Source organism: Humulus lupulus, chromosome 5 (assembly GCF_963169125.1).
Source record: "Humulus lupulus chromosome 5, drHumLupu1.1, whole genome shotgun sequence".
NCBI lineage: Eukaryota > Viridiplantae > Streptophyta > Magnoliopsida > Rosales > Cannabaceae > Humulus > Humulus lupulus.
In genome coordinates this window covers 56,306,712-56,313,552 of record NC_084797.1, presented here as the reverse complement: position 1 = coordinate 56,313,552, position 6,841 = coordinate 56,306,712, and positions in this window count along the sequence as shown.

Genomic DNA, 6,841 nt, shown 5'->3' with positions numbered 1-6,841 from the left:
TACAAACTCTGACACTTCCATCCCGCAATCGAGTGACACTCAAAGCAGCGACTCTTCGTCGAAGTCTCCTAACAGTTGCACTCCTGAGGATCGCCTTTGCCGTTTTAAGAAGATCCTCCCCCGATTAGCTTTATATTTTCTTCACGAAGAGCAGTTCCTCCATCAACAGGCTGAATAGTCAAAAATGAGTGTAAAGAACTCTAACAGACTCCCACAGGACCAGGATCCTCAAGTAGCCTGAAAAGCGGTACAGAAAGTGGTGGAAAGCAGTGAGGTCCGAACTGCGGCTTCTTCGAGACCACCCCACCAGAGACAAAAACAAAATAAGCCTCGGAGAAAAATTACTCAAAAATTTGCTACCTAGATCCAGCGTTTGGCTGTCCAAAAACCAAGAAATGGAAGGAGAAGAAACACCTTCTTGGTTTACTGCCAAACCTTCGAAACTTAACCCTGGGATGTTTGACAAACACATCCAAGCCTTGGGCCTGAGAGGGGTTAATGTGATATTTCCGCGCCCTCATCAGAGAGCTAACAGGCCTGGCGGACCTTACTATGCCTGGTCTAGGAACCATGTATACGCAGGAGCTACTATCCCACTACACCCCTTCTTCCGGTCAGTAGGGAATTATTTCAGCGTCTCTCCCTTTCAGATCGCTCCTAATGGGATTCAGGCATTGTCCACTCTGTACATCCTTTACTTCCTGCAAGGCTGGGATCTGCCTACTCCTCACGAAATACACTACCTATTCGACTTCAGAACCAACCCGAGCCACAAGAACACAGGTTTTTCCACCTCTTCCATAGGCATAAAGGGGTTAAATACCTTTATCGCATTGCTCACAAGTCGAATCCTGGGAAATACTATACAGATTATTTTGTCACTACGGACATCAAAGCCAATAACCTGACTTTTACGCATGCGGGTCCATTTCACCAACCCTTGCCTACAAAAGAAATGTGTGCCTAAGCAGATGAGTTGGCTAATATGTGCATCGAGGAGAAGGATGTGAAAGAGTTGGTTACTGTAGATAATCTTTAGATGGTGGGCCTGCTACCAAGTAACCAGAACATCACAGTAGAGAGCACTACCAAGGAAGCTAATGCAATTGATCAGTCCAATGCCGATACTGAGGTAGTGACCGATCAGTTCTCTCCTGGACCGTCTCCCCACTCCCGCAGACTAGGTGATCTCATCACTAGGGAGCCCCAACCAGAGGACCAATGCAGACTTGTTATTCTCACACAGCCTGGGAAGGGAAAGAACATCCAACTTGAGAGGGACTTAAGCTCATCATCTGATGACGAGGATGACTTCATCGACCAAATCCTAAACTCAGGTCTAGTAGTCATAGTGAGATGTTTGATAACTTGGTTAGATGGGATTTATAGAGCTGTCTCGTAGTAGTAATGTATTTATCCACCTATTGCTTTATTTTTTTTTACTAACAAATCTTGTGCTTTCTCTTTTGCAAATTCAGAGATGTTTAGGCATTTCAACACCCCTCTTGCCCTAAAAAGGAAATCCGGGGAAGGAAGTGGCTCCACCCCTCCGATCAAAATCCCAAGGACCACTCCGCCCAGCCAAGGGAGACAACCTGAGGAGTCGACCGCCATCCCGCAGCTGACTCCTTCCTCTCTTCCTCCCTCTGCGAGCCTAACTCCTACTCGCTTGACTGGCTCGAGTGAGGTCCTTCGCACCGCTGGTGGCCTCGGGAATCCTTTCCTTTCATCGGCTTAGCGTTGAAGTCGTCTAGTAATAACCTCTTGTTTTCCATGCAGTCGCTTGTCACAATCAGTCACGCTCAGCTCCCAGCAGTTGACTATAAGGAGTTGATCGAGGTCCTAAATGATCAACTAGTGGATGCTCAAGCTAGAGTGGAGACTCTAACTGCTTCGGAGAAGGACCTCAAATCCAAGCTGCAGCAGGCAGAGAGGACCATGGCTAAGCGGGATGAGTCTCTTAGGGGACTGTCTGATGAGAATCAAAAACAAATTCAAACCAACAAGTCACTGACCGATCAGCTGGAGAAACTGACTCGTGAGAACGAGGAATTGACTCGTGAGAATGAGGAGCTAAGGCGAGAGAAAGAAGTCGATCTTGCTCGCTACGAGGAAATCTGCTTCAACTACTTTTACCAGGTGTGGAAGCTGAACAAGCCTCTCAACCTCGACTTTCTCACAAAGGAGGTCAAGGTAGAGGAGCTTGCAAAATATGAGGCAAAGGCTACCGAGGAAGCAGCTAATCCTGTTGGCACTACATCTTTTTCCCCCACATTGTCATTCCGACCGGAAGAAGCAGCTGATGCTGAGGAAGGGGTTGATCAACCTGCCATAGCCGACCAGTGAACCCCCATCCGACCAGAGAGGCCTCCATCCGACCAGAGAGGCTGCTATTCGACCAGCTGACTAGTAGACCTTTATTTTGTATTTTTCTACTGCACTTTTGCTCGTATGGTCGAGCTATGAACATTTTACTTTTATAGACTTAATCATTTAAAAGTTTTATTATATAGATGCCTTATATTTTTATGTGAGTACTTAGTTTTCTAACTTAGAAATTCTAGACATTTCATAAGTCCATACTAAGTATGCTTTCTCACACTCTTATTGCTCTAACATTTTATGAGTATAATGTTTGTTGTCACACGAATATCTGCTTCTAACTTAAAATTGAAAAAATTCCAAGTTAATTAAGCTTTGTAAAACAAGTTACCTTAACGGCCCTTTCGACTTCAAAAACTTACAAGTCAGCCTGAAAACAAATATCTTTGCTCGTGTTCTTATTGCCTGTGTTGAAGTGTATGCCAGTATACCTTGATCACTTGAGGGTTGAAAAATCCTTGATCACTTGCTACTTGAACGAATTTGTCCGAGCAGTTATTACTCGTGAAACACATTGAATATACAAAAGATATTTCAGCAGTTAACCACTGCAAAAACATGCAACTATTTAAACGTTGGTCATTCATCTGATGGATACCGACCAGTTGAACACTGCCCAATATTTCTTTTTAGAAAACCTTTTTTGTTTTAAGTTGTAATGACAGTTGAACATTGCCAAAGCAAGAATAATCAACACATATGCAAAATTTGTAGCAAGATTCGACCGCGCTGTGCGTGATCTCTTTTATTACTCGTAAAAAAAGGACAAAACGTGTGTAATTATGAGTCTCAAACAAAATAATATTGTTTAAAATAACATGACTGGTTAGCAAATAGCCAGTTCACAAACAAACTTAAATAACAAGTTAAACACTTGATATAAAGCTACTACTCTGTAAGCAGTATTCATTGATAATATTTCCTCAAGTGCTCACCATTCCAATAGTTCCCGATCAGCTCTCCATTTAATCGAGCAAGCTTGTAAGTGCCGGGTGGCAAGACTTGCTCAATTTGATATGGTCCCTCCCAGTTTGGTCCTAGTACTCCAGCCACCGGGTCTCTGATGAAAACCTTTCTGAGGACCAAATCTCTGACCTGGAACTTTTGATCTCTGACTTTGAAATTAAAATAGCGGGCCACCTTTTGCTGAAGAGAAGCAACTCTCAATGTAACGCCCTGGTTACCCCAGAACAGTTACGGAGAACGGTGAACCGGAAATTTGACCCGCTACCCGAGTCCTTTGGTTAAAAACGTGATCTAAGTGTTATTATCAGGTTAAGGAAGAAAACCAGTAAAAAGGAAAGGGTACATTTCATTAAGTAAGTAAACTGCTCATGAGCCTTTCAAAATGTTTACAAGTGGTTCGTAATACAAAAGAGTCGCTACAGTTCCAAATTTACAATCCCCGCCGGCCTAAGCGGCAAAAATAGGGTAAACTCCTAGTCCCTCTGAGAACTCCTTGACCGTGGCGGTCAAGCAGCCCTGTATGTACACAACACCGCCCAAGCTCTCAACTCAGAGCTGGCCAAGCTTTTCCTTTCCTTTACCTGCACCACATAGCACCCATGAGCCAAGGCCCAGCAGGAAAACATGATAAAACATGATATAATATCAACAATGATCATAATAACCGCTCAGGACTAGCAGCCCAACAAATAGGTGACAATAGCCAACAATCACAATAACGAGCAACGCTTCCTCTAGCCATGTGACGATAGGGTCACCAGGGCTTAACTGATAAGTGATTCTCTTACAAATTGATGAGGACAGGTGTATGGTGATTAGTCACCAACATAACCTTCCTCACGACTCTGGAGTCGTAACTATGGACAACGTCCCTTAGCCACGTGACTAACGGTCACCGGGGTCGTATACCTTGGCTATAGACATCTGGTCGTAGACCAGGCAAGCGCTTATAAGTTCTTCGACCTTAGGGTCGGTCCCGCATTAATGCCATAGAGTCATTCAATGCGTAATAGTCGACTTTAGAGTCGGTCCCTGACTAGTCAGTGTCTTAAACAGGTATTCAGCATTCATTAGCATTTAATATGCAATCCACGTTCACATATATCAACCAACATGCTTCAATATCAAACCATGCATGTCATATACCTGTACAGGGTGCAACTGTATCCATACACTGTTTTCTTACCTCAAGTTCGAGCGAGAAGTATGATAAAGACGACCCCTGAGAACGATCGGTCTTTTAGTTCCTTAGCGGTTATCTAATCACAACCAATTATAACCTCCATTAATGAGAATCCACAATAATAGGGTCTTAACCTAAGAACCATCCTCGGGACCTCGAAACATGCCCACACGGTGAGTAGAATCGATCCCGGGCCTTAAGGATTGAAACCCCGAGTCAAAATCCCTTAAAAACACTCAAAACGGGGTTTGGTAGAAACAGGGTAGCGCTACAGCGCTCAACCCCTAGCGCCACAGCGCTCTACTCAGAACCTCCCAAAAGCCAAAAAGCCTCCTGAGGAGCGCTATAGCGCCCTAGGGTGGGCGCTGTAGCGCTACATCCAGCCCAAAACATCCCTCAACCGACCTTCTTCATCTCCTTCGTTTCTAACTCGATCTCCAAACTTCCAATGCCTATTCTTGATGCCAAATAAACCCAAAAACCATCCCAACACATCCCAAACATCACAAGCATGGGAACCCTAGCCAAAACTCCCAACAAAACCCATGAATTCATCTTAGTAATCTCAGCTGTAAAGTAAAACCAAAACAGAGCAAACCAGAGAAAATCATGGTCAAAAACTTACCCAAAGCTTGGCTTATGAAGCTCTTCAATAGTGGAACACACTCCCAAACTCCCAAGGCTTGCTTCCCAAGCTAGAATCCTCAAAGTTGGCTCAAAAACCACAAAGAAAAAAATGAAGAAAAGAAGGTACGGGAGAACTTCTTTTTGCATACTCTGTTTTCACTACTTTCTTCAGCCAACAAGTGATATATCTATCCTAGGGGTGAAATGTCCATTTTACCCCTAGGTCAATTAATGGTTTCTAAAGACTCCCAAGGGCATTTTTGGTACTTTCCTCCAAACTCGTTAATCATAATTAACGCTCTCCAATTCCTGCTATTCTCAAAAATCATAAACACCATTCACTCACATCCCGTTACCTTTTATCTGCCAGTAACGCTCTAACCATCAAAATCACCCCGAGACTCAACCCAAGCCCTGACACTTAAACCTGTTGTGACTAAACTGCTAATCAATAATCTACGATCGTCTCATGTCGAACAGCTCGAACAAACCTACATCATAATGTGGTCTCAACATATATCACCAACATGCATACAATTAACATTATATTATAATATAATTCTCATAAACATGCATAAACACATTAAATGGCTTAATTAAACAATTATGGTCCTCCCGGCCTACAAATCCAGCTGTTAAACCACATTAGGGAATCCGGGGCATTACACTCAAGCTTGCTTTTTCTCATCTCTCCTCGAGGAAATCTAAAGATTCAGCTAGCAATTGGTGATTTTCCTCCTGGTCGTACATGGTTCTTCGATGAGATGGTGGGTCTACTTCCACAGGTAACATGGCCTCATACCCATATGCCAAGGAAAAGGGGGTATGACCAATTACTGTCCGGGCAGTAGTCCTGTATGACGAAAGGACTTCTGGTAATTCTTTTGCCTAAGCACCCGTAGCTCACTCTAGACATTTTCTTAAAGTATCCTTCAAAGTTTTATTTATGGCTTCAACTTGCCCATTGGCTTGTGGATGGACTACCGAGGAGAAACTTTTTGTGATGCCATGCCGAGTGCAGAAATCGGTAAATATGTCACTGTCGAACCGAGTGCCGTTGTCAGACACTATCTTCTTGGGCAGACCATATCGACATATTATATTCTTAACCACAAAGTCTAACACTTTCTTCGAGGTGATCATGGCTAGTGGTTCAGCTTCAGTCCAATTGGTGAAATAATCCACAGCAACCACTGCAAACTATACTCCTCCTTTCCCTTTGGGTAATTTCTCGATCAAATCAATGCCCCATACTACAAAAAGGCCATGGGCTCTGCATTTGCTTCAAGACATTCGGAGGTGCCCTGGGTACTTTAGAAAATCACTGGCATTTATCACACTTCTTCACGTACTCCATAGAATCTTCATTCATTGTAGGCCAGAAAAATCCTTGCCGCAAAATCTTTTTGGATAGACTCTGCCCCCCAGCATGATCTCCGCATAATCCCTCGTGCACTTCAGCCAATAAGTTTTTTGACTGGTCGTTTGCTATGCACCTGAGTAGAGGCAAAGAGTACCCTCTTCTATACAGCACCCCATCCATCATAATGTACCTAACAGCTTGCCTCATAATCTTCTTTGCTTCATTACGAACATCTGGGAGGGTTCCTTGCTCGAGGTAAGCAATGATGGGTGTCATCCAGGTGTCAACTATTGTGATAGGCATGGCTTCTTGTTCATTAA